Below are 27,881 nucleotides of genomic sequence, written 5' to 3' on the forward strand. Positions count from 1 at the left end.
AATTGCAAGGGCTGGTAATTCCAAGGGCTAATTGCAAGGGCTAATTGCAAGGGCTAACCTTGCAGCCTCATCTCCTCCCCACCCCTTATGAGCTGACATTTTGCTTGACACAGGAATGTCCGGGAGCGAGATCCACAGGCTGCAGAGGTTCCTACGACCTGGAAGCAGACCCAGTAGAGGAGTGCATGCTCCAGCACCGACTCCACAACACACCATGAAATGTGTGGAGTCCCTCTAACTGAAAATGCCCAACTCCTGGCAACGCCTGCCCAGGTAACTCTGTCTCCCAATGACATACAGAGGCCAGAAGGGTTCAGGAGCGCAGGAAAAGCTCAGCAGGGCTCATCAGGAAAGTGGAAACACACTAGAACCAGAGATACCATGCAGACACACGAGCAGAGCAAGCTGCAGAAAAGCCCGTTAGCCACACACTGGGTCCGCGCACTGCAAGCCCTCCAGTTACAGAGCATGGGAAATGAGTCAAGGTCATGCTGTCCCCATCTGTCGTGAGGGCTGAGTTGGGCAGAGAACCTGCTTGCTTGCCCTTCCCTCTCTCTTCAGCTCCTGTTTCCTAAACTCACACTGAACTTCAACATCTAGATTTCTGGAGCCTGTCTCTGTCCTTGTCCTCTGTTCCCCCTTTGCATTTCTTCTGGCCTGGTCTGACTCTGTTTTGCTTTGACCTTGACACCAGCTTTTCCCTTCCAGTCTAATGAATCTAGTATTTGGACAACTTTGAAATACCGCCCAATGTTCCCTTCCAGTTGTAGCATTCCACAGCATGAGTAAATCACAGTAAACTGTCAACCTTTTAATCCTTGTTAAACCAGTTTAACAAGCATTTCCTGTTCCTTATGTACAATACAAACCACTTTACCTAAGTGATGTGAGAAGGCTTGTCCGAGAGGAAGCCAAGCGGAGGGCAGCAGAGCCTCATGGTGGGGAGCCATGGAGAGCGCTGGGGCCAGCTGTGGTGGAGACGAAGACCACCTCTGCGTTTTTCAATAACATAATACAATAAATATCCTTTTTGCTGAGGTCCTCTTGCGGTGGGGTGGGAGTTTCAGGTGAAACTGAAGAAGGTCTGGTAGACCTTGACCTGGTCCTAGTGCACTAGTGCTGACTTGCCTTAGCTGTGCAACGACAGGCAACTAATAATGGGATGAGGGCATGTCTCTTGAGGGAAGAAAAAAGACCAGTCCTAGACCTGACCTACTCTGAGGGGCAGGAAATCTGAATTCTAGACTGGCTTCTTTCACTTCCGCACTGAGCCGTCTCTGGGCCTCTGCTTCCCGGTGGCTGTGGAGAGGCTGAGGGGTTGAAGGTCCCGCCTCACTCTGGGAGCGGGTGTCTCCTGCCCAGGCTGCCAGCTGTACCACGGGCACCCGCTCCGCCGAGGGCAGTGTGCACTCCTCCACGGCACTCTCAGGGTCAGAACCAGGACTTGTGACTCAGAACAGACATATCCATTGCCAACTGATGAGATGGGAGAGACAGAGGAGGCCGGTGTACCTCCCCTACCAGCTGCCACTGATCTCTACAGCTGCCTGTCCCCAAATGAGTGCCCAGCCCTGGCACAGTGGGAAGGCCCTTCAGGGTTCAGACTTCCCCTCCGTGCAAAGAGGGGCCCCTCCGTGGCCCCCACTCTAAGGGGCGCAGGAGGTTCACAGCCTGGACCCTGCTTGTTTCTTGGGCTGGAACTTGAGCCGCAGTCTGGCTCTAGCCCCTGGCATCTAGTCTGGCTCCCCCCGACCCCGGCCAACAGACACACACCCCGTGCTACTCTCCGTGGGCCTCTGTCTCACCGTTGTCATGGTTCTGCTATTTAGAAATGATTATCCCCCCTCCAGACCCAGTCCCCTGTCTGCAATGATGTCCTGCCCAACCTATCCACCAGCTCACCCTTCCTGGCCTAATTAAAGCACCACCCACTCTCAGAAGCCTCCTCTGAGCTCGTGATGGTGACTGTCTCCCTGACGCAGGTTCTTCCCAGCACCAGGTCCCTCAGCGACAGCATTCGCAGGCCCACGCACGTCACAGCTATTTATAGATGTCTTCAACTCCCTGGAAGGAGGCTCTGACTCAACCCCCAAAAGCAAGTTGCAGAAACACGCTTAGGAAGGTAAAGAAGCAGCCTGGGAGAAAAACAATGCTGTTGCCGTGGGGCGGGGGGCGGGGGACACTTACTTTTTGCTTCATACATTTCATCACTTATAAAATTTATCAGTATTACAAGGTTGTAAACATTACATTATAACATTACAATGTTATAAAATAACATCTTCAGTAACTTTCTACATAAAATCTCACATATTTCTTTTTTTTTCTTTTTTTGTGGTACGCAGGCCTCTCACTGTTGTGGCCTCTCCCGTTGCGGAGCACAGGCTCCGGACGCGCAGGCTCAGCGGCCATGGCTCACGGGCCCAGCCGCTCTGCGGCACGTGGGATCTTCCCGGACCGGGGCACGAACCCATGTCCCCTGCATCGGCAGGCGGACTCTCAACCGCTGCGCCACCAGGGAAGCCCTCACATATTTCTTAAATTTATTCCTAGGTATTTTATGGTTTGTGTTGCCACATTAGCACTTAAAAGAATAAGGTAGGTCTTATGTGCCAAAATAGATCTCTAGCTCTATTTTTGAGAAAAAGCAAGCTGTAAGACAATATCTCCGGTATAATACCTTTTATAACTTTTTAAAAAAATAAAGTTATTTATTTATTTATTTTTGGCTGTATTAAGTCTTTGTCATTGGGTCTTTGTTGCTACATGCAGGCTTTCTCTAGTTGCGGTGAGCAGAGGCTACTCTTCGTTGCGGTGCGCGGGTTTCTCACTGCGGTGGCTTCTCTTGTTGCGGAGCACGGGCTCTAGGCGCACGGGCTTTAGTAGTTGTGGTGCGCGGGCTCTAGAGCGCAGGCTCAGTAGTTGTGGCGCACGGGCTTAGTTGCTCTGCGGCATCTGCTTCCCGGACCAGGGCTCGAACCCGTGTCCCCTGTATTGGTAAGCGGATTCTTAACCACTGTGCCACCAGGGAAGTCCCTCCACTATAAGACCTTTTATGGAAAAAAATCCCCAGCCACTAAAATGATAGTACATTTGTATATATGTGTATACTATATAGACACACATACCAAATAGCGTGTATATATATTTGTAAACATATACGTATGTATATATGTGTATATGTGTGTGGTGTGTATATATATATATATATATATATATACACACACAGCACATTATTTAATATATCTATGTTTTTGTATAAACATATATAAACTGGAGTATATATATATTCTGCACACTGATATATATATCAATTAACAGGGTAACAGTAGTCAACTTTAGGACAGGCCTAGGATGGGAAGCGATGGTCCAAGGGACTTTAACAGTGCTGTTTAAATTTTATAACAATAAAGTGTTATTTCTAAATAAATAATAATATAATAAAGACATCACAGGGTGGAATCAGTAAGTCTGAGGTGGGAGAGGCAGTGTTTCAGGTAAGCCCATGAAAACTTCAACAAAGTTTAATTGGCCCTGGCAGCTGAGTCCAATCGGACATCTTGGTGAGACAGTCTCCAGAAGTGTCACAGCATATAATTTTCAAAGCTAAAAGCATGACCCTCAGTATAGGGTATATGTCAAAGATTACTTAACGTCTTAAGGAAAGTACCAGTATGGTGGAAGACCTAGTTCAAAGAGAACCAGGGAAACAGAAGTATTTAGAGGCACCAAAAAAAAGTGCTGGAATAAGATTGCTGGGTTACATACAAAGTGGCTAATGACCTACAGGGGTCACTATTACCTTGGGGGTCATGCTCTCTACCTGACAGTTATTTACAGCTTATCAATCTACTTATCACCGAGCTGGGGCTGATAGCCACCCTTTTGCCTTTTCAAATTTCGAATAATTTTTTCTTAACTGAGGAGTGTTGCTTAACCCCTTCTCCAAATCTTCTCTGCTGATCCCGAGGTTTCGCAGAGCTATTGATCTGAGCTGGGTGGAGAGTGGACTGTCCACACTTGGTGGCAGCATTCTGAGCTACCCTGGTTCTGGGGCCATTGGTGCTCCTGTCTTGAGGGCTGAGCTGGGCCCCAGGGAGAAGGAATGAGTCTGCTCTCTTCCTAAGGTCAGGGAGCTCTGTGGCACGACTCTTACTCCCGTGTCTTCAAGGAGGCTGCTGCAGGGCTGAGCTGAGACCTAAGGGCAAACTAGATTTCACCAGGATTGGGGACAGCGGTGGCTGGGGTGAGCCAGGAACACAAGGAGGATAAACCCAGAGAAGCCTGCGTTTACTCAGGGAGGCCTTGGATGGGACAGGACCAAAGACTGGTTTATCACAAGTTTCCTGAAGGCGGATGATGTGCGGCTCAGGACACAACGGAGAGAGAATGGCGAGAGGCCCTGGCCTGGGGGGGAGGCCAGTCATGGGTGCAGGGAAGGGGAAAGTGGAGGAGTCAGAATCTGCAGGAGTTGAGGTCCACGTGAGGAAGCAGGGGATGAAAAGAGAACATCAGGCTGACACAGTGGGGACAGCAGCCCTGCTTCACCCACCTGCATCCCCGGGGCCTTTCCAGGCCCCCCAGAACGAGGCCTAGCCACAGGGTCCTTCAACCCCCCTTCGGCCTCACCCCCTGCGGTCCTGCCCAGATCTCATCTCTGCGCCTTTGGGTCAGGGACCACAGTACCTGCCCCACACTTTGAAAACACCAAGCTAGGGGACTTCCCTGGTGTGGCAGTGGATAAGACTCTACACTCCCAATGCAGGGGGCCCAGGTTCGATCCCTGGTCAGGGAACGAGATCCCACATGCATGCCGCAACTAAGGAGGCCGCCCGCAACTAAGACCCATCACAACCAAATAAATATTAAAAAAAAAAAAATCGAGCTGGGCCAATCCGGCAGGAAAAGCAGTTCTCAAAGGCTGACACAAACCCGGGAGTTCCCGCCCAAGGAGCCCCTCCTTTTCGGACACCACGCCAGGCTCCGGACATACGCCGCCCACAAGTGACAGACCAGGGAACCGCCCGGGCCGAGAAGACTACACAGTTCCGAGGCGGCCCACCCCGCCCCCGCCTCCCCGGGCCTCGGCGCGGAAGTCAGGGGGAGGAGACGGGGGCGGGGAGAGGGAGGGAAGGCAATGGGTTTCCGGTGCCGAGCGGCTGTTTACTAGGACAGTCACGTGAGGCGCCTGGCTTACTGAGGCACCCGGAAGCATCTGGCGGGGCGCCGGCCTCCGGGCCTGGCCAACCTGCGGACCGTCTCTCCCGGCCCAGCGGCCCCAGTGCGGGGTGGGGTGGGGGGGAGCCCAGGTCCGGTTCTCCTCTTCCCAGGGTCTCTGCCTTGGCCTTACATTTTTGGGAAACCCCAGGAGTTCCAGGCTGGGGAGGGGAATCTGGGGGCAGAAAGGGTATCTAGAAGGAGCCTGGAGTTGTCAGACCACGCCCCTCATAGCCGGGGTGCAGGACAGGTTTGGGGGGTCGTCAGGAGTCAGTGGAGGGAGAAGAGTGTCCCAGGTTTGGAGAAAGGGTGGGGGTAGCATCTTGGGAAGAACACTCTGGGAAAGACCCAGGATCATGCGCCGGAGAGGTGGAGAAGGGGGAATGTGCATCTATACACTCTACCTTCCCACCCACTCCGAGCAGCTTTCAAGCTCTTGCTGTGCCTCAGGGGACTCAGGCCTCGGCCTCTCCCACGTGGTCCTCCTCCCGTCCCATACACCTACAGGGCCAGCAGCCTCCCCTGGCACCCTGCTCCATCCACCGCGTGGCATCAGGCTCTTTCACATCCCAGCCAATGCGCTCTCAGGCCCTACCTTCTGCTCTGCGCGCTCGCTTGCCTGTTCCGACAGGGGCACTCTTACACGCCTCTGTGCCTTTGCACATGCTGTTCCCTGCACCCGGGCTACCCTGTCCCACAACCCCTCTTCTCTCACTGGTGAACTCCGGAGCCAGACCCCATATCCACCATATCGAGCTACAGAGTAGTCCCTTTTGGAATGCCTTGTCTAGGAGCGTCGACCACCAGCTCCACTCAGCCCCACTTTTCGGCCTCCCTCAGACCAGGGGCCAAAGCGTGTGCGCGGGGCCTGTCACTTGCAGTGAAAGCGCTTTGAGGCTGGGGAACTGCACATGGCTGAGAGAGTAGTGAGCAGGTCACTCGGCCTCTATGGGAATGAGGTGTCAAGGGACGCTGGGCGGGGTGCAGTGGGGACAGCTTCGGAAGGAAGGAGTGGTGTGGTGCTTCAGGGCTCTCCCAGCCCCAGGTTGGGAGGGGTTGTCCGGAACTGCGTACCATGCTGGTGCCCACGCCCCCTCCCTTCCCCTCCTCCCCCAGCCGCCCGGGCGCGGGCGGTGGCCGCGGGCTGAGCTCACTCGGCTGCAGTGACTCGCTAGCTCCAATTGCGGCCCACGCGGCCCCGCCTCGCCTCCCGGAACCGGAGCCGGCAGAGCACGCTCGCAGCTGCGTCAGCCCCGACGCCTGTCTTCTCCAGCCTGAGCCCCGCGAGCGGTAGGCGCAGGGGAGGCCCTCCTCAGGTCTGGGGTTCTAGGAGGCATGAGTGCGTGGACAAGGCTGACGGTTGCGGAGGCGCAGAGGGGTCTAGGGTTCAAAGCAGTTAAGCAGACAGTGTCAAGGAGTGTCAGTTGCTTTGTTTGGACTTGACCTCCCCACTCCAGGGTATTCAGAGCTAGCCTCACACCGCCCTGGGATGGAAGGCTCCCCTAGGCCCTCACCACGCCTTAAGGCAGGACCCCAGACCAGTGGCCATCCTGCAGGTCCTTGGTTCCTCCCAGTAATAAGGAGCTCGCTACTAAGAACGATCTTAACACCCCCTGGCTCATTCATTTATTCAACAGATGTTTACCAGGCACTTACTATGTGGCAGAGACTGGGCACTGGTTTAGATAATGAGGATTTAGCTGTGACAAAACCAAGCCTTTTGGTCAATGTTCCAGGATTCTTCTGAGTGTGTGGATCACTTCCCCCTGGAAGCCCTCCTAGCTCTACCCTCTGAGTTAAGCCCCTCTTCTTTGCTCTAATAGTTCCCAGCCTTCCCCACCACCACCACACCTCCACTTCCTTAACCCAGAGAAGGCAGAGCCTCTTCTGGTTTGGACCTGACCAAGGTGTTTGGTGATGACTGATGCACCAATGCCCAGTGGAAGCTGAATCCTGAGCTTTGAGAAATCCCCACGGCTTTCCGCTCTGCCGTCTGGAGCTAGGCTGGTCCAGGGAAAACCTTGCTCCTGCCTTGTGGTACAGCCCCTAGAGCAGGTATCATGGGCAAACGTGTGGGGCAGGAAGCCAGGACTCCAGGAGCTGCCCGTCTGAGGTTAAGCCCAAGGGTCAGAAGGCCTGGGACCCTCCCCCACAAAGAAGGACATGGGCATGTGTTTTAACACAGGTGGTAGTTGAAATCTGGGGGCAGGAAGGGCAGCTGCATGTTTCACACCAAGGGCAGATGGCCATACTGGGAGACTTCCCCATGGTCTGAGGGGAAGGAACCCCCCTCTCCCCACTGGGGAACAGCCCACTTCCCAGAACAACATCTCTGTGACCCTGACTTCCTCTGTCCACTCCTGTTCTTTCTTCTGTCTGGAATCTCCCTATCTCTTCTCAAGGCCAGTTCATTCTCATCCTTCCACTTGCTGCTCAAATGTCACCTTCCTGGTCCACCCTATCTAAAATTCATCCCCTCCTCCGGTTCCCTTCATGCAACCACCTCACCTTCTTCAGAACACTTACACGGCTGCTATTCACTGGGATTGTTGCCTGGCTTCCTCCACTAGAATACAAGCTCCATGAAGGCAGAAAACTTGCCTTTCACCTGCCTTATTTTTTTTTAATATTTATTTATATATGTGGCTGTACCAGGTCTTAGTTGCGGCATGTGGGATCTAGTTCCCTGGCCAGGGGTTGAACCCGGGCCCCCTGCATTGGGAACACAGAGTCTTAGCCACTGGGCCACCAGGGAAGTCCCTCACCTGCCTTATTTCCACAAGCTGTGCCCTGCGTGGAGGGTGTTTGTTGAATGAATGAAGTTTTGTTCCAGAATCACATAAAGAATGAAGCTAAAAGTCAGGAAAACCAAATCCTGCTCTGCTACTAATTTTTTTTTTAATAAATTTATTTATTTTTGGCTGCATTGGGTGTTTGTTGCTGTGTGCGGGCTTTCTCTAGTTGCTGAGAGCGGGGGGCTACTCTGTGTTGCGGTGCACAGGCTTCTCATTGCGGTGGCTTCTCTTATTGCGGAGCACGGGCTTTAGGTGCATGGGCTTCAGTAGTTGTGGCACACGGGCTCAGTAGTTGTGGCTCGCAGGCTCTAGAGCGCAGGCTCAGTAGTTGTGGCACACGGGCTTAGTTACTCCACAGCATGTGGGATCTTCCCCGACCAGGGCTTGAACCTGTGTCCCCTGCATTGGCAGGTGGATTCTTAACCACTACACCACCAGGGAAGTCCCTCTGCTTCTCATTTTTAAATTTATCTCTTTATAGCTACCTTTTACACAAAGGATTGCCGTCAACTTTTAAATATACAGTGAGAGTGAGATAGGTAGGTAGCTAGATAAAAAATCAGGCAGAGAAAGTTCAGGCAGGTTTAAAAGTAAAGGCCATAGAGTCATTTATCACTGCCAAATTTGTGCCTCAGTTATGGTTTTTAGCTTCCTGGGAGCTAAAGTAAAAGGGAACAGTATTTATTACATGATTCATCTTGTCTGTAAGGAAAAGCATCCCAGTTCCTCAGGGAAAGCAAACTTTTTTGCTGGTAGGTGATGTATAAGACATTTCTCACGTAGGCCTTCATACGGGGATGTGGTAGCTCTTGATAGCAACTCTCCCTACTAAAGGCCTGTGCACGGAGAGCTGCAATATCAGCAGTGAGCAGGATGCCAAGGACACCTCGGCACGTGCAGCTCTGCAGGGTGAACAAAGGGGTTTTCTGGGGCTCTGGCTAGACCCGGGGGGTAAGGCCTAGAATCAAAGAGGGATGGAGGGACTGAATTCCTTTCAGAGCAGTGTGGCTCCCAGCTTTTGGGTTTACATAGCCAATAATTTTATTTTTAAGTTGGATATTTTCAATACCATCTATAAAATATTCCTGTAAAAAAAAAAGAGGAACCCAAATTGGATCAAGATCTAATCACCTCCTTATAAAAACTGCAGAGGGGGAGAGGGCTTCCCTGGTGGCGCAGTGGTTGAGAGTCCACCTGCCAATGCAGGGGACACGGGTTCGTGCTCCGGTCCGGGAGGATCCCACATGCCGCGGAGCGGCTGGGCCCGTGAGCCATGGCCGCTGAGCCTGCGTGTCCGGAGCCTGTGCTCCACAACGGGAGAGGCCACAACAGTGAGAGGCCCGTGTACAGCAAAAAAAAAAAAAAAAAAAAAGTTGGATATATTGATATAAGGTTAGCCTTTTCTCAATTAGCCAACTTTTCCCAAATAAGAACGTGACAACAACAACAACAAAAAGAACATGACAACAAAATAGCTACCATCTGCTCTCACCATCATTTCATAAGAAAAAGGACTTTATAACATCAAAGATGCAGTAAGGGCTGCAACTCTGATAAAGGCCAGTCAAAATGGAATGTATTTTGCTTTCTGGAAAAATCACAGCAGACAGTACCGTGGGGCAGTACTGGTGTGTGGGCCCCAGCTTCAAACAATCCTTCCCAAGCCTGTGTTTCTCAAACACCAGCTGCCAGTCCACCAGGCTTTAAATCTAGACCTTGCCGCTTGCTGGCTGTGTGACCTCGGACCAGTTTACCTGACTTCTCAGGGCCTCAGTTTCCACATCTGTAAAATGAGTGGGAGCTGTAATAATGATCCTCACCTTCTAGGGTTGCTGTGAAGATTGAGCTGGTGCACGGGCGGTGCCTGCCGCCTAGAAAGTGCTCGGTGTACGGCAGTTGCCTGTATTTTTACCTCCCATGGGGATGATAAGGTCCACAGATTTATTGTGGAGGGCAGGCAGGCCTTTAACTTAGGTTTATGGAATGTCAGAGCTGGAACGGGCCTTCTGAGATCATCTACAGAGGAATCCTCTTACAGAAAGAGAAAGGGAGTCTTTGGGGGGACTATGTGAACAGCTGATGGTCCCAGTGACAGAACAGTAAGTGGACTTCAAAGGGGCCCCTGAGTCCTGGGGCTCCGGGCTTTGCTGAACAAGTTGGTAGGGCCCCCAACCCCACCTCATAGGGCCATTCCACTCTATGCTCATGTCAAAGCCGGTCAATTAAAGCCACATGGCGAGTGCACAGAGCTTTAGTTTACAGTGAGCCTTTGCAAACTTACTCCAGCCCTAGAAGGTAGGGTGTCCTGGAATGAGTATCCCATTTCACAGAAGCCAGGGGTGGATTGGTAACCAAAGCCGTAAGCAGAGGCTCAGAAATTCAAAAGAAGAAGGTTAGGTCAGTATAAAATGGCTGCCACTCCCTCTGCCTTTGGAAAAGTACTTCAACTACAAAGAAGTCAACTACTAACTCCAAGGAGAGCAGAAAGGAAAGCAGTTGCTATGGCAACATCTCTGGCAGCCTATTTTCCATCTTCCTCTGGTTCAAAACAACAGCTTCCAGCAGGTTCTGGCTGGGGGGTAGGGAAGGTCTAACTCCAGCCCAGAAACAGCTCTTGGCCAATCTCCTGCTAGATTTCAGTGGCAAGAGAAGGTGGCAGCCAATGAAGAGGCCTGGAGCTTGTGTCATCGGCCTCTAGCCAGGTTGGAATAAGCAGAAGGCAGGCACACATGACCGTTTCCATGGTGACCTCAGTTAGCAACCCGAATGGTCCTGTTTATGAGCACTGGAAAATTCCACCCAGCCTCTGGCCTGATTTTGTTACCTTCTCTGCCTCCTTCCTGCTCCAAGGCAAGGAAGAAGTCACTGCCAATGTTTAACCCCTTCCTAAGATGTGCCTGGCTCCCGTCAGATCTGGGGGTCTGGGAGGCAGCTGCGTGCTTAGTATGCGAGGGGGGAGGGAAGGTAGTGACAGACACCATTTGCAGGGCACGTCATTTGAGCCAGGCACTGTACTCAGCTCCTGACGGCCTCACAACCTGAAAAGGGGGTACTACACGATTTCATTCCTATTTCCCTGAGGACTAAACTTGATTCAGAGAGGTTAAGTAACTTGCCACCATCACAGGGTACAGCCAGTGAGGGAGGAACCAGGCTGAGACCAAGTGTGTGGGACTCTCAAGGCCACTCTCTCCATGACCCCTCTATAAGGGTGGAAGAGTTGAAGAACCAGATGGGGTGGGCGACAGGGACAGGGTGCGGAGGGGGAGAGATCCATGGTCTTCTGGGGAGCTGAGAGAAGGCTGAGTGGAAGAACAAGGAGGAGATACCTGCTTGGCTCCAGGACACCCACATTGCCGGGCTGGGGCCGACGGCTGGTGGGCAAGGCCAGACAGGCCCCAGGGAAGGCTGTGGCCAGGACCCTGGGCTGAGTCCCCATCATTCATCCTCTCTGGGATCCTGGTTGGGGTGGGGAGAGAAGTCAAGCCTATAACCATTCCTGCCAAACTCCTGCTGGGGAAATGCCAGCCTGGGCTGGGGATGGATCCTGGGGCCCAGCAGCTGGAACAGCTGGAACCTGGGGTGAGCCTCTCAGCGTCCCCAGCACCAGCTGGAGGTCACACAGGACAGGCTGCGTAGGTGCGGAATAAGCTGCATGCATTGCTGGTCTGAGCCGAGGCGGGGCTGTGGGAAGACTGTGTTTGCAAGGATAAGCGACAAACAACAATAAAAGTCATATACCATAGCTCAGGGTAACAACAGGTGAGTCACTGAGCGAAGGGCAGACCACAGGAGTGCTGGTGAGGTCACTGGATGATGACAGCCGCAGGCGCCTGTAGGAGGGACGGACCATTCAGCGGGGAGGGCTTCCTGCAAGGAAGGAGGGCAAGGGGCCTCGATGTGGCTCCTAAAGAGGGGGCTCCCACTGGCCGGGAGGTTAGCCGTGTCCCTGGGGGAGAGGTGGCGGGATATCTCATGAACTAGGGGTCTGAGAGCAAATGAGGCTGGAATAGACGGGACACAGCTGATTGAGGGTTATGGCCCGGGTTCAGGGTGGGGCAGTGGGTGACAAAGATCTGGGAGAATGAGGAAGGGTGACCCTCTGTGACCTGGATGGTTTCTAGCTCCCAGGTCTGTCTCTGCCTTGGGCTCAGCTGAAGCCTTTGCTTTGGCAGAACAGTCATGGAAATTTCCACCCAGGCTCTTTTCCCAGTGCTTTTCTTGTCTCCACCTTCTTCCCAGGCGCTGCTGAGTCTAAACTTCCTTGGTTTGTGTGGGCTGCAGCTGAAGAGGCCTGAGGCAGCCTGAGACTGAGTGACACAGAAGGCACTTCTGGCGTGGACATGTCAGAACTTCAGTCATGCTGGGCATTGTGTTGCCATGGGACACGGGGGCTAGCCCCCCAACTGACGGTCCCAGGGGCCCCGGGATTCCTGCACCTGGGGAAGGCAAAGGGGAGGAATGAGAGCTTCTGCCACCATTTCACAATTCTTGAGCCAGGTCACTCCGTTGGGCCTGCTTCCCTGGAGTAAAGGGCAGAGGAGCTGGGAATGCAGGGACCAGAATGAGCTCTGGCCTTAGAGCAACAAGTTACCAAACGGAGCCAAGTGACATCTCTGCAGAGTTCTCACCCTTTGTCCACAGCTGGGACTCACCGCTGGGAGGGTGGCACAGACCCATCTCCCGTCTGTGCAGGAGAGTGAGCCCGAGGGCCCTCTGTCCCCAATTTCAGCCTCCAGCAGTCGCACCCCATCCTCACTGCTGACCAGGCTGCAAACCCTGGAGTTGCCTTAACCCTCCAAAGAGTTAGGGGGACATGTTAACGAACACGTGTTCATCCAGGAAAACAGGCTGTGCTGTGACAGTGAGTAACTGTGGGGTGGTGATACGGGATGACTTTGGAAGTGCTGGGCAGAGGCCCTAGGCCCTTTCCCAGGCAGGGTGATGAGAATGAGTGTCATCTGAAGAGTGGGGGAGGTGCATTCCATGCAGATGTGTCATCGAGAGTAAAGAACATGAGTGTGGACTCACAGAGAGAGAACAAACTAGTGGTTACCAGTGGGGAGAGGGAAGTGGGGAGGGGCAAGATAGGGGTAGGAAAACGAAGGGTTATTACAGGATTATATGAAATCATGTGTGTTAAACTTTTTTTAATAAATACATTTGTTTATTCATTTATCTTTGGCTGCATTGGGTCTTCGTTGCTGCACACAGGCTTTCTCTAGTTGCGGTGAGCGGGGCCTACTCTTCGTTGCAGTGCATGGGCTTCTCATTGCCGTGGCTTCTCTTGTTGTGGAGCACGGGCTCTAGGCACGTGGGCTTCAGTAGTTGTGGCTCACAGGCTTAGTTGTTCTGCGGTATGTGGGATCTTCCTGGCCCAGGGATGGAACCCGAGTCCCCTGCATGGGCAGGCGGATTCTTAACCACTGCGCCGCCAAGGAAGCCCCGTGAAACTTTTGAAAATTGTAAAACACTATAGAATTTAAAGGACCTTTCTTTTAATAAACATCTATTGAGTGCCTACAAACAAACAAATAAATAAATAAAGATGAGCATGAATGCTTAAAAAAAAAAGAAAAGGGGACTTCCCTGGCAGGCTCCAGTGGTTAAGACTCTGCACTTCCACTGCCGGGAGCACAGGTTCCATCCCTGGTCAGGGAACTAAGATCCCGCATGCCGCACAGCATGGCCAAAAGAAAAAAAAAATGGAAGAAAGAAAAGAACATGAGTCTGGAAAGGGCTAGGGTGCTCAGGAGACAGAGGAAGAGACCAGTGTGGGGAGCCTGGAGAGCCTCAGGCAGACCTCTACCTGTCTTCTTTCTCTTGTGCCATGCCACCACCCCCACCACCCCCACCACCCCCACCACCCCCAAATCCAGGCCTCCACGACCTCCAGCCCGGGCTGTGAAGATGGACTCCAGGGCCGTCCCCTCTGCCGCCTCTCCCAGCTCAGCCACCTTGCAAAGAGCAGCTACACAATGCTTCCCAAAGCCAGGGCCTCTCCCAGCTCGGAAGCCATCCTTCTGTCCAAAGAACAGAGTCCAAACTCCCTCTTCAGGGAACCCCAGTCCTCCCAGACCTCACTCCAGTCTCCGCTGCTCTCTAGTGAGTTCCCATCACCTAAAGAGCTTTCAGGTCTCTTCCACCGCAATCACTGCAAGCCTGTACTGTCACATCAGCCCCAGAGAAAGAGCCATAACGCCGTGGGCTTCTGTTCTTACCTGGCATGTGCTGAGAGATACACCTCAGGCAAAGATCCTAGACTGGCTGACCTCTACCCCTGTTCCATGAGACTTGTCTCTGTGGGATGCGGGCCACAGCTGGGTTGAGGAAGAATGAACACGTGTGTGTGGTGTGTGCGTGCGTGTGCGTGTAGGAGGGGTGAAAGGTTTCATGAGCACCACGCTGGGGATGTGGTGCTAACGCAAGCATCTGCCTGGGACCTCAGGGGGGTGACTGAACAGATCAGGGTTATAAGACTGTGATACTGTGGATACGACCCACTGGGAAGCCTCACAGTTCCTTCAGGCTGTTCTGAAAGGTCCACTCACAGGCCCGCGCAGTGCGGGTGAGACTGGACACAGCACCTCCTGCTTCCCGCGGTGAGGCCTCCAGCAGAGGGGCAGCAAGCCCTGAGTCCTGAGGGTGGGCTCACACCCCTGCGTTCTGGAGGCAGGAGCTCCACGGAGACTCAAGGCAGCCTTCCGGGCCACACCCTTCCCCACCTCTATGGGTCAGTCTGTCTAGAAGTTCCGCGGTTTGTGACGCGGTACCGCTCAGTGCGGAGTTTACTCCCTCCTGCCGGACGGTCGTGTTTGTGTCACATCTGAAAGCATTTTGCTCCTGTCAAAGCATGTCAGCTTGCGCCTCTTCCTCACCACCGCGCTCCAGTACCTACACAGCGCAACCAACAGCTGGAAACCTCAGAGAACCACTGAGCTCGCTTTACACAAGTGTCTCTGGACTGGACATTCCAGGATGGGGGACGCATTGTCCTTTCACAGCCCCTCCCGAGCTGGGTTACAGTCACTCAGTCACTCTGCACTTACGGGGCATCTACTGCATGTGCTCTTTTCACTGTTCTGCCTGGTTTTTTAATTCCAAAAGAGATACTATTCCAATTTAGTCATTTAGTCATGGTTCAGTAGGCACATTTTGAGCTCCTAATGTGTGCCAGGCACTAGTGATGCCAAGAGAGACAGCCCGGGCCTCAGTTTCCTCATCTGTCCAAGGGGTTAACAGCAGCACCTCCCTCACAGGGTGGCTGTGAGAACTGAAAAGAGATGGTTCATTGAACGCGTATGGCACAGTGCTCAATAAATGCTACAGAAAATAACGCTGAAGTTCCTGTCCTGCAGATGCACCAGGCACAATGCAGGGACTGAGGAAAGCGTGGTAGACTCTGTTCTCTGCCGGGGAGGGGGTCAGTAGACCATCTCCACCCCAGGTTAACCAGGACAAGAGGAAAGGCCACAGGGAGGGTGGACGGCCTGGGGAAGGAAGGTCTGGAAATGCTGGGTGAAGCCAGTGAGGGGCCTTGCTGAGCTCTTAAGCTGGGGAGAAAGAGGCTGAGGCAGCTGGTCTGGAGAGCTGCGTTCTGCCCCTTGTTGTCATTCTGTCCTCCCACACCCCACAGTGCTACAGCTGGGCTTCCACAGCCAGGCCTTCTGGAAAGATCCACAAACAGGCTGCAGGGCCCAGGGCCAAGGACATTACGTGGCGAATAAACTAAAGAAGGGAACTAGCAGCATGGAGTTCTCGAACTGGGGTTGAGAAATCTCTTTTTCAAGATGCTTTCTCCTGTGTTCTCCCCCAGAAAGAGAATTCTACCAACACAGAATCCTTCTGCTATGTCTTGGAGGAGGGTACACTTAAAAGATGGATGGTCTTCTCAGGAAGACAAGAGGAGAATGTTTCCTTTACTCTTCAGCCTAGAGATGTTCAGTGCCTGAGAGGGAGAGGCCCAGGCTGCCTCTCCCCAACAGCATTTTGGGGAAGGCTGATGACGCAGCCGTTTTTAGTTTCTGTAACTTGTTTTTGCTAGAATTGCCCTCAGCTCTCTGTGAGGTAATGGTGTGTCTGGTGGATTTCAGTGGTTGATTTTTCGACTTTCTCCGAGTACATTTTTAGTTGTCCAAAATCCCCTAGAAAACAATGACTTCTCTTCTGCATAATGGAGCTCTGAGCTGCGTCATCTCTGTGGGTTTTTCCTGCAGTGGGAGTTGGCTGCTGTCTAAGGAGGAGGGAGCTGAACTTTTGTGCAGTCATTGTTCCAGAGATCAGCTCGGGGAATGTGGGCAGCAGGAGGGGGCTGGGAAATGCAAATTCCTTGAGTCTTTAGAAAACAAGGAAGTTGTTTATTGGGGACTCCCGTGGCCTTTTATTTCTGACCTGCATTTCCAAAACTGTCTCTGGCAATGAAGGATTATCTAAATAGCACAAGGTTAGGTAAAATGCAACAAAAGAGGCCTGGGGGGATGCCAGGTATCGCTGAAGACTCACCCAGACTGGCCTCTGAACCATAGCCCCAGAAATGAAGGGCCTCAGAAACTTCTCTTGACTAAGCCTGACTGGCCTTTCTAAAAAGGGAAGGAGGTGGAGCAGATTCTGGCATTCTCTGGAAGTTTCGGATCTGATGTGATTCGGGAGGATTAGGTGACAGAAGGTCTGGAGGCCTGATTCTAAATTTTTGCTACTTTAGACCTTTTCAGGGCTCCACCTCCTTGAAGCCACAGCCAGGAGGCCTAAAACCTTCCATGTTCCCTTCTCATCCCTGTTTACTGCATTTTATAGAGTTAGCGTCATCACTCCTTCCATCGAATCTCCTCATTTTACACATAAGAAAATCGCCAGTGAGAAGTTATTTGGGTTAGTGCCCAAGGTCACCCGCTGTTTGTCAGGGAAGTGATTGCCAGAAACCGGAACCAAGAGCCCCCTATTTTTAGCCTGGGCTTTTTTGAGGGTGGGGTGTGGGAACATGAGATGACCTACCAGCTGAAACGGATTAGCCCTCCTATACCTGTGCCCTGAGGCCCAAATGCAGACCAGGTTTCAGACTGAGGTAGAGGGGAATACATAGGATATTGAGAGCAGCTGCCTTAGGACGTTATGCAGTTAAAAGGAACATGGATTAGGAAAGGTGCCTTGAAGAAAATTTCGTTTTATGTTAAAGGGAGCCTTAGCTCAAAAGAATTGAGAGAAAGGCTCATAATCAAATGTATTATTTATCTTCTCACCAAAGAACATGGCGATTTTAGGCCATCTTGTTTAAATATATCTTCCAGAAAAAAAGAGACTCACTACATCAAGAAGAGGAGGGAATTAGAATATTTTGGAGACAGCTAGTCAGTTTTGCGAAGCAAAAGCCAAGAGAGATGAAGGCAGTAAACCTTTGGGCCAAAATAGTAAAAAGGGGATTAGTGTCCATAATCTCTAAAGTATTTTTTACTTACCAGTTTGGGAAAAAAAGGTAAGAATTTTCTCTCTGGCTTTGGCAAGCCATCTCTCCCACACGAGAGATTCCTGAGTTCTGAGCTTCATTTAAATCTCTTTCCCCAAATTCAGGGAGAATTAGCCAAATACGACACAGCCATTCTAACAGTATAAGGAAAATGCTACAATCTATGTGTAAGGGAACTGGAAATGACTAGCTACGCTGACAATTATTTAAAGCACTTCAGGGCTCTTAACATTCACTTCGGCGGCTCCAGAATGGGAGAAAGGTCACAGATAAGAGGGGGACCTAGGTCCCCTCCCCGCCCAACCCTGGAGAAAAGGGCAGTTGAGGAGGCCAACATAAGTACTGGGAGAGAGTGGGGGGACAAAGGGAGGCACCATGAGGTTGAAATTCGCAGATTCAAGAATAGGTTCTGGTACTAATTAGCTGTGTCTGATGTTAGGCAAATCACAAACTCCCCAGGCCCCCAAATCTCCATTTGTAAAATGAGGTGACCCAACTCAGGTTTTCCTCCTTCCAGCGCTAAAATTCTACTAAAACTTTTCCAGTCCCAGAGCAAACATCAAGACTACGTTTGAAGGGAGCCGTCTGCATCTCTGTAATATTCCACTCTTACAGGGAGAGGGAAAGAGTGATTAAACAAGAACAGCTTCACCAGGGCCACTTTAAAGTAGCTGCTCAGACTGGCCCTGCTTTATTGGGGGTGGAGGAGGTGGGAGGGTAGCATAGAAGACAGTACCCTAACTTGCTAGAGCCCCCCAGGCCTGCTCCTTTCACAACCACCGCCATTTATAGGAGCCAAAGGGGGTTTAAAAATACAGACTACGGGACTTTTTACAACTCCTATGTCATCATTCAGTTGCCATCCTAACCTGTACCTTGCCAATAAACTCCGTCTTCCCCTCTTGGAATTTACTGCCTAAACACAAGGTATTGCAGAGATTCTAGAATTAAAAACTCTGGAGGTGAGAGGCGGCGAGAGGGTGGGTGTCACCACCCTGTCCTGGGCTCTAGGCTTGAAACCACCATGTGCCCTGGAACGCTCCACGATCTCATCGCCACTCCAGTCTTTTCAAGGAAAACAACCCAGGCAGTTTCTGAGACCCCTTCCGCTTCGAGCATCCTAGACTAGTAAGGTCTGGTGACATACAAACACTCAAGGGATGTTACAATAAACAGAACTAGATGACTACAGGGGAATGACGTGCGAATTTTTAATAAACGGATGACTTTGCGATAATAAGGAAGCAATGACAAAGGACGGGGGAGGGGAAGGAAAGGCCGACCCGGGCTGAGAAGAGAAGGAGGGCAGCAGCCCCTGGAAGGGAAGAGCAACCCAAACGTGGCGAAAGGTTGTAAGGGCGGTGAAACAGCCCCAACCGGCTCAGGGCCAGCTGCCACCCTCCCCCACGCCTTTCTCTAGGACAGGCACCGGCCCTGGGGGCGGGGCGCGCGTGCGCAGTGGAGCGCTGCGCCAACCGCCACCGCTCCCGGAGGCGGCTGGGACCGGCTGGAGCCGGTTAGAACCGGCGGAATCCGCCCGCGAGCCTACGACTCACAAAGGGAGCCGGCGGCTCACGACCAGCATATCCCTGCGCGAGGCGGGCGTGGAGTGGGGGTGGGGGTGCGGGTGCGGTGGCGTTAGTGTAGCGCCCCTCCCCCCACGTCCTCAAAGGCCTCAGGCCGCGCCGGCCCGGAAACACACCCCTCCCCCGCCCGGGTGGCCCGAGGGTCCTGGAGGCCCAGCGGCCCCGGCGGGGCGTGCCCAGGCCGCTCGGCCTCTCAGCATTTTCTCTTCGCGGCTTCTTTAGTTGCGTGGAAGGCCGGTGTCCGGGAAGCCCCCCCCCATCCCCCAAGACTTTTAAAAGTCTCTAGAGTTAAACAGTAGATAACGCAAAATTTGTAAAACAGAAGAACCTAGAAAAGCAAACCCGCAATTAAAGGTTCACAAAAATTTGAGAACGTGTTCCCTCGCGGAGTGCCTGCCCAAGGTCGCCTTGTCTTTCGAGGTGAAATCACTGACTTTTGTTATTGATACTTTATAAACAGGACATGTAAACTTGGTTTTGACAACTTTAACGAGAGAGAAGCCTGGAAGTTTAGAAACGCTTCACGTTTGGAAAGAACAAGAAGTTAATCCCGGCTTGATTTAAAATGTCTAAGCAGGCAACCAAAAGTGTAGGGCTCTAGCTGACATTTAGTAAATACAGAATCGACAGCAAAAGCATGTAGCATGTCAAGTAACTAACAGGCCCACGCTGATGCCTCGATTTTAGTCAGCCTTTGAGATGGGTAGCCAGCTCTGTTTCAGAAGACAATAAACTGTGGGTCTTGAAACATTTTCGAGAAGTGGACTTATACATTTAGAATTCTTAAGCAGATAACCTGGACCGATCGGATTTCATGAATAAAAGGGCAAACAGGCCGCTTGCGGTATAAACCTCAGAACCACCTCGCAGGACTTGAGGCTGTTGGGGGAAAAACTGCAACGCTTTGCTTCTAAAATGGCTGCGGTCTGTACTTGTGAGGCTGCGGCTCGGTTACATAATGGAAAGGCAGGCCGTCAGCAAACCTAGTTTAACCTTCCTTCAAAAAGCACTAAGTTGTACCCACTGTACTCCAAGGAAACACGAGAAGTATTTTAAAAGTTGCTAAAACATTCCCAAGTAATGGCTCTGAGTTTTTGTAAGCTGGTCTATTTAAATGTGATTTTCATTGTTTTTGCCCAAATTTTCAGCTCAAATCTACTTGTTAATAAGTTTTAAAAATCTGGGTACAGGGCTTGCGATCAAGTTGCACAAACTTAAGAGTCTAGAAAGTCTCGTCAACCAGATTCTATTTTTACCCCTCCGGAGGAACTATTTTTGCTTCCCTCACAAAGGCGGCGGAAGGGTATTGAAATTTGGAGGTGTCAGCCGTCCTTCCTCTATAAATATGCCGCAGCGGGCGAGGTGGCAGGTATTGAGGCAGCGAGCGCAGAGGCTGCTGTGAGGGAGGAGGCGCTGCCTGAGGCGACCACAGATAAGTTTTTCTGCTAAGATAGATAGGATTAGTATAATTCTGTAGGAATTATAAATAGAATACTGAGATACTGCTTTGCATTAAATTCTTAGAGTAACTTTGATAACTTAAGATTATTTTACAGGAAATATGAAGACTTAAAGGGTAGGTTGAGAAAGGAAGAAAAATAATTTTAGAACATGGCGGAGGTTAGGAGCTGAAACTTCTTCATGGAGTGAAAAAAATAATTTTAAAAGGAATTGCTGAAAGAAATAGGACTGCACAGTACGGAATTTTCTTAAATGAAAGGCAGCCTTTTAGATTAACGTTAAAACGTAGGATGACATAAACAGAACCTAAACCTAACCGTCATTTAAAAAAGTCAAGTTGTAGAGGATTAAAATTCTTTAAAAGCCGTCTTTTAAGAAAATTAACTGAAGGTGATTTAAAAAACATGCCTTCAAATTCATGGCGCAATAAAAATTGCGACATTTGAAGCCTACTTGATTATAAGGGCTTTATTTGCTAAAGCCGACGGAAATAATAATTAGGGATGGTAGGATAAAGATTTTGAGAAAGAAGATTAGAAATTTGAAGTGGAAAACTCGGAAGACAGAAGTACAGGAAGGTGAAGAAAAGACTAGAGAAGATAGGAAAAGTAGAAGATAAAAATACGCCCGTTAGAAGACAGAAAAACTAATTTTAGCCCAGAAGGTAGAAGGCGGAAGAAAAAGTAGACAAAACTAGAAGAGAGAAAGAAGGTTGAACATACGGTCGAGTATTTCAGATAGAAAATGAAAAACAAGCTATTGGACATAAGCATACCAGATAGACGTCAAAAAAAAATTAGAAGATGCGAAAGTTCAAGGCCAAAAAGTTGGATAAAGTAAAGGAACAAAAACTAAGGAAAATAATTTTTTATAGTTAAAAGAATTATAAAAGCCCATCAACTTAATTCTGGTGGTGCAGAAGTTAGATTGGAGAAGAGGGTTTTTAAACTGCTGTAGGTCAGGACCAACTTAGAAGACTATCCCAAAACTAGAAGGGAAGTCAGTTTAAAATCACAGCAAAAAGCTACTAAAAGGACTGAAGTAATTTAAAAACTAAGAATGTTTTTGGAAGAGTTAAACATTTGAAAGGCTGTAAATACAGTAGCTTAGTTTCCTTTGGAAAATTTAAAGGACTTTGTAACTGAAGGAAATCCAAGAGCAAGAATAACCGTCAAGTTAACATTTTTGCATTGGACTTTGCGCTAAGATGAAATTTTAAATTCTGAGGACTAGGCGCTAATTAACAGCTGACCCAGGTGCTACACAGAAGTGGATTCAGTGAATCTAGGAAGACAGGAGCCGCAGACAGGATTCCAGGAGCCAGTGTTTGGTGAAACTAGGACTGAGGAGCAAGCGGCAGTTCGTGAATATAGGAAAGAGGAGCCCGGGAGCCAGTGCGATTTGGTGAAGGAAGCTAGGAAGAAGGAAGGAGCCCTAACGATTTGGAGGTGAAGCTAGGAGAGGATCCCAGGAAGGAGGAGGCCAGTGCGATGTGGTGATGAAGCTAGCGTGCGGCTTGGCTTGGCAACCACGCGGAGGAGGCGAGCAGGCGGTGTGGAGGATAGATAGAGGATCCTAGAGCGGCAGCCCAGTGTGCCAGGCCCGCAGGGAGAGCCAGTGGTGTGGTAAAAAAAATCCGTGAGGTCGGCCATATCGTGGGTTGTTTTTTTCTCTTTAATTTTTTTTTTTTGTAATTGAGTATGGTAATATCTTTGAATTTCCTAATGGTAATGGGGGAGTTGTGTACTTAAGCATAAAGGGTTTTATGGGGATGTAGGCCGATTTTCGGGTGTCGTAGGTTTCTCTTTTGCAGGCCTATTTTCTCATGCATCTTTTCTGGAGCTTTTGAGGGCAGACTTCCAAGGCCCGGAGGAATGGTAGATGGCAAGTGTTTTTGTTTTTAACCAATATGAGGGAAAACAAATGGATTTGATAGAACGACTTTGAGAGGATTTCAGCAAGTTGTGTAAGCAGGTTTTATATTTAGCTTGGGGTAATGAAGCATTTCAATTTCGTGAATAGAGGACCTATTTTTCTTTCCTCACCCTGTATTCTAAAAGTTTTCTGAATATGTAGCTTGGGTGTGTAATTGTGGGGGGAAAGTTTTGGGGGGGCAAAATATGTTTTGAGTTTTTTTCCCTTTAGGTCTGTCTAGAATTCCAAAGGCAAATGACTCAAGGTAACAGGAAAAAAGAAAATCCAGTATCAGGATTATCAGAACACCACAGGTTTACAGTTTGTAGAAACGAGAGCACAAGCAGCTCTCATTTGAGGTCTGTGGCGGAGCTATCCATTGGAGAAATGGCTGGTAGTTATTCTGTTTTTCCACCCCTTAATCAGATATTTTTTAAAGTACGTAACTGGTTATTTTTACTTGAAGTATTTTGGGGACGAGGGTGGGGGAGAAAATGTTTCTCTAAGATTTTCCACAGATGCTATAGTACTATTGACAAACTGAGTTAGAGAAGGATTGTACTGCTACGCTGTTTGGCACCAACGCCTTCAGGGATTGGAGCTGCTTTTTTCCTTGGAAGAGTATTCCCAGTGAAGCTGAAATGCACAGCACAGTGCAGCTTTGGTTCATACTCAGTCATCTCAGGAGAACTTCAGAAGAGCTTGACTAGGCCAAATGTTGAAGTTAAGTTTTCAAATAATGTAACTTTTAAGATAACTTATTAAAGGGGAGGGGCAGACTTTGGCAATTAGTTGGCAGTGGCCTATGGTTGGGATTGGGAGGGTTGGGTTTAGGTAATTGTTTAGTTTATGATTTCAGATAACTCAAACCAGAGAACTTAAATACTTAGGATGGAAAACTAAAGAACTCTCAACTTCCAAGGTGGCAAGTAACTCCCAATTTTCTAGTTCTGTTTTTCCCCAGTTTTTGAATTTGACAGCTGGGGAAGTTCATGAAGATTGGATTTAAAGTGTAGGGCTTGGGGAAGGAAAATGGTGGACTGGGGGTTGGTCTAGCCCACTGGGCTGCCTTAGATTAAAAACTTGGAAATTTTTTAAATGCTTAAGTTGTTTGCATATGGTAGTGTGTGGTTCTCTTTTGGAATTTTTTTCAGGTGGTTTAATAAAACTTAATACTACTATAGGAGCTTCAGAGCAAAGGAAGTGGCTTAATGATCCTGAAGGGATTTCTTCTGATGGTAGCTTTTATATTATCAAGTAAGATTCTATTTTCAGTTGTATGTAAGCAAGCATATTTTTTTTAGTGTAGGAAAACCTTGTGTGTGTGACTGCAAAACAGGATGTTAAGGTATGATTCAAAATTATTGTAAACTGTCTCAAATTTGCATCTAAGTATTTGTAAATTATAACTGATAAGAGGGTGGGCTTTTGTTGATGAGGGAGGGGAAACCCTTTTTTTTTTCCTGTAGACTTTTTTCAGATAACAACTTCTGAGTCATAACCAGCCTGGCAGTATGATGGCCTAGATCGAGAGGGGAACAGCTCCTTGGTGAATGATAAGTAAAGGCAGAAAAGATTATATATCATACCTACATGGGGGAAAAAGCATAACCCTGAGATCCTTAACTACTGATGAACAAACACATTGTCTGCATATGCCAAAAAAAATTAAGCAAATGAAAGCTACCAATTTAAAGTTAATGGAATCTACCACTTTAAAGTTTGGCTTATCAAGCTGTATCCACAAAAATAATGAATTGATGAGAAATAATGAAATGATGAAATACAATGAAGATCAAATGTCCATCTCAATACTGCTTTTACAAAAGCAGAATAAAAAAGCGAAATGAAATGAAAATGATAATGCTACACATTAATCCTGGAATAAAAGAAGCTGAAATAATTGAAATGAGTGGGATCAAGTGGATTGAGGAGGAGGCTGTGCTGTTTGCCAATCTTTCGTTTGCCTCAGACAGGTTTCTCATTATCAGAAGAGTTGCTTCATTTCATCTGGGAGCAGAAAACAGCAGGCAGCTGTTAACAGATAAGTTTAACTTGTATCTGCAGTATTGCATGATAGGGATAAGTGCTTACCTTTGCTAAGAGCTGTGGAGGTCCTAGGTCCCTTACCTAAGGGATTCCGGGATTGTGAGGGATTTTCCTATCCAGCCTTTTAAAATTAGACAGGACTTAGTGTGCCTGTGGGCTTCCATGATGGGTTAGCACACTTCACTCAGAGGCTAGTAATTCCTTAAAGCCTCTTGAGATTAATAAAGGTAATGTGTGTAATACTAAGAACATTTGTTTAGCATTGAATCTCTGAAAAGCCTATTGAAGGGTAGCATAATGTGCTGTTAACCAGAATTCAGATTGTTAATCTTGCTAAAATTTAAATGTTATGATGTGTATTGTGCAGAAAACCGTTAAATTATTCAAAATAAAATACTTTGTAGAGAATGTATGCTTTTAGAAAGCTGTCTCCTTATTTAAATAAAATTGTCTGTAGTTAGTGTTGGGCAATCTTGGGGGGATTCTTCTCATCTTTCAGAAACTTTGAACACTCTTTAACGGACAAGATCAGGAGTTGAGCGGAAGAACGAATTTAACTTAAGGCAGGAAAAACAAATTTTATCCTTCGTAAAAGTGATGAGCATTTAATAATTCCAGGCACATGGCAATAGAGGCCCTCTAAATAAGGAATAAATACCTCTTAGACAGGTGGGAGATTATGATCAGGAAAACAGGTAACACCTACGCTGTTTTCAGAAAGTCAGGAGTCTAGTGGTTAAACTAGAGTAATGAGAGATCATACTGTCCACGTTTCCAGTTTGCATGTTAACTTTAAATGCTTACAGTCGTGTTATCTAGTGGTAGCTGATGTTTACACTATTGGCCTTTTATGTAGGCACTTGGTGTGGGGGAGGGCATGTGGGTTTTTTAAAGCATTTTCCTTTGCAGAGGCTTCATTTCATCCTTCATGAAGCTGTTCAGGATTTTGACTTGCATATAAGCACTTGGCTCTGCCTTCTGTTCTCCTAGTGAGTGTGAGACCTTGCAGTGAGTTTATCAGCATACTCAAGTAAATTTTTCCCCCCTGATTTTGGAGGGAAGGGAGGAGAGGGTGGGGCTTACTTGTTTTAGTTTTTTTTTTGCAGACTACACAGAATGCAGTTGTCTTGATCTCAGGTCTGTCTGTTCTGTTGGCAAGTAATGCAGTACTGTTCTGATCCGCTGCTATTAGAATGCATTGTGAAACAACTGGAGTATGATTAAAAGTTGTGTTTTCCCCAATGCTTGGAATAGTGATTGTTGAAGGAAAATCCAGCTGAGTAATAAAAGGCTGAGTGTTGAGGAAATTTCCGCAGCTTTAAGCATTCGTGTTTGCGATTGAAGCAAAGTCCCTTTTGCTGTGCTTTTAGGTAAAATGCTTTTTTGTTCACTTCTGGTAAGGGGGTGGGAGGGCACTGAAGCCTTTAGTCTTTTCCAGATGCAACTTTAAAATCAGTGACAAGAAATAAATTTCAAACGAACAACAGTCTTCACGAAATTTAACTGGCAAGTGGAAATGTTTAACAACAGTTCAGTGGTCTTAGTGCATTGTCTTTGTGCCGGGTTTCTCTCTCCCCTCCCTTGGTCTTAATTCTTATATACAGGAACATTCAAAACAACAGACGTATGCGAAGGGCCAGAGAAGCCAGACCCAGTAAGGAAAAATAGCTTATTTACTTTTAATAAACAAACCAAACATTGCATTTTAAATGTGGGGATTGGGAACCACTAGTTCTTTCAGATGGTATTCTTCAGACTATAGAAGGAGCTTCCAGTTGAATTCACCAGTGGACAAAATGAGGACAACAGGTGAACAAGCTTTTTCTATATTTACATACCAAGTCAGATCTGTTATGGGTAATTCAGTACTAAATGACCTTCCAGCTTTACGCTGGTGTCAACAGCATGAGCAAGTTGTTTGTTGGCCTGGGGGTGGAGGGGTGAGGTGGGCGCTAAGCCTTTTTTTAAGATTTTTCAGGTAACCCTCACTAAAAGCACCGAAGGCTTAAAGTAGGACAACCACGGAGCCTTCCTGTGGCAAGAGAGACAGCAAAGCGCTATTATACCAAGGTCAATCAGAATGGTGTCGGCCTCTCAACCCCATCTTCTGTTAGGAAATGAGGACTTGCCTCAACGACACCCTTTGCAGACAATGCATTGAGGCTGTCTTTTTGGGGAGTGAAGCATCCAAACGAATGCTCGAGTACCTTGTATATACCCTGGGCTTGTCCTAACATACAACTCAGCTGTTTTTATAGCAGCTCTTAATAAAGCCCAAACCTCAAAAAGTGATGCTTGAAGGGGAGGGAAAGGGGGAAAGCGGGCAACCACTTTTCCCTAGCTTTTCCAGAAGCCTGTTAAAAAGCAAGGTCTCCCCACAAGTGACTTCTCTGCCACATCGCCACCCCCTGCCTTTGGCCTAGCGCAGACCCTTCACCCCTCACCTCGATGCTGCCGGTAGCTTGGATCCTTGTGGGCATGATCCATAATCGGTCTTAAGGTAATTGGTGTCAAGGTCTTCCGGTGGGTTGCACTACTAGAAATGACCATTAATTTGCCTGCAAATAGTTAATGATGTTAAGACCACAATTAAAAAGCTCTAAGATGTTTCAGATGTGTGGCATTATTATCCAGTGATTAAAAGAAACTTAAACCAGTAAGTGGAGAAATAACATTTAAGAACTGTCATGTTGGGTGGGAAGGTATAAACTGAAGTAGACAGGCACTTTAGCAGTTGAGAGGGGCTGTTGGGGGGGATTGCAAAAATTCTCTGCTAAGACTTTTTCAGGTGAACATAACAGACTTGGCCAAGCTAGCATCTTAGCTGAAGCAGATTCTCCAGTGCTCTTCAGTAGGGTTATTTATAAAGGTTTTTCTTTTCCTGAGAAAACAAAAGGTTTTGTTTTCTCAGGTTTTGCTTTTTGGCCTTTTCCTAGCTTTAAAAAAAAAAGCAAAAGATGCTGGTGGTTGGCACTCCTGGTTTCCAGGACGGGGTTCAAATCCCTGTGGCATCTTTGCTTGACTTTGACCTCTGCTCTCAGGACTCTTACGTTTTTCTTCTTTGGCTTCAGGTGCTAGGCTCTAGAGTTAGGGGAGGTGGAAGATAAAAGTAGCTTCAAACTATATCTTTTCATTTCATTTGTCAGAAGTCTGAACTGGTTTGTATTTGTATTTACATAGGAACCTAATATAATAACTGCATTGTCTTTAATTTTCAGGTATTCCTCATGTATCTAGTGTTTGGAGAAGTCTCACTATTGAAATGTTTAATTACATATTAATAAAAATTAAAAAGCTTTTCATTGGTGTGATTCATTTGTGTATAAATCAAACTGGTCCGGTGGGTGTTTTCGTGGGTGTTCTACCTTGTTCCTGTTTAACTTGTCTAATGAAATACTG

General features: G+C 48.6%; 2 long non-coding RNA genes across 2 annotated transcripts in view; one reads left to right on the forward strand and one right to left on the reverse strand.

Annotated features, from left to right (window-relative positions):
* The window catches only part of LOC141279410 (uncharacterized), a 30,989-nt gene extending 17,799 nt beyond the window's left edge, over window positions 1-13,190 (forward strand). Inside the window, exon 2 of the long non-coding RNA XR_012333593.1 lies at window positions 114-13,190. This is a non-coding gene — a long non-coding RNA (uncharacterized lncRNA). The remainder of the gene's footprint in view (window positions 1-113) is intronic.
* Window positions 13,158-17,553, reverse strand: LOC141279411 (uncharacterized). Its single transcript, XR_012333594.1, has 2 exons — window positions 17,465-17,553; window positions 13,158-13,411 (listed from the first exon to the last, which is right to left on the reverse strand). It is a non-coding gene; the product is annotated as an uncharacterized lncRNA (long non-coding RNA).
* Window positions 17,554-27,881: the final 10,328 nt, after the last annotated feature.

Source organism: Tursiops truncatus, chromosome 8 (genome assembly GCF_011762595.2).
Source record: "Tursiops truncatus isolate mTurTru1 chromosome 8, mTurTru1.mat.Y, whole genome shotgun sequence".
Lineage (NCBI taxonomy): Eukaryota > Metazoa > Chordata > Mammalia > Artiodactyla > Delphinidae > Tursiops > Tursiops truncatus.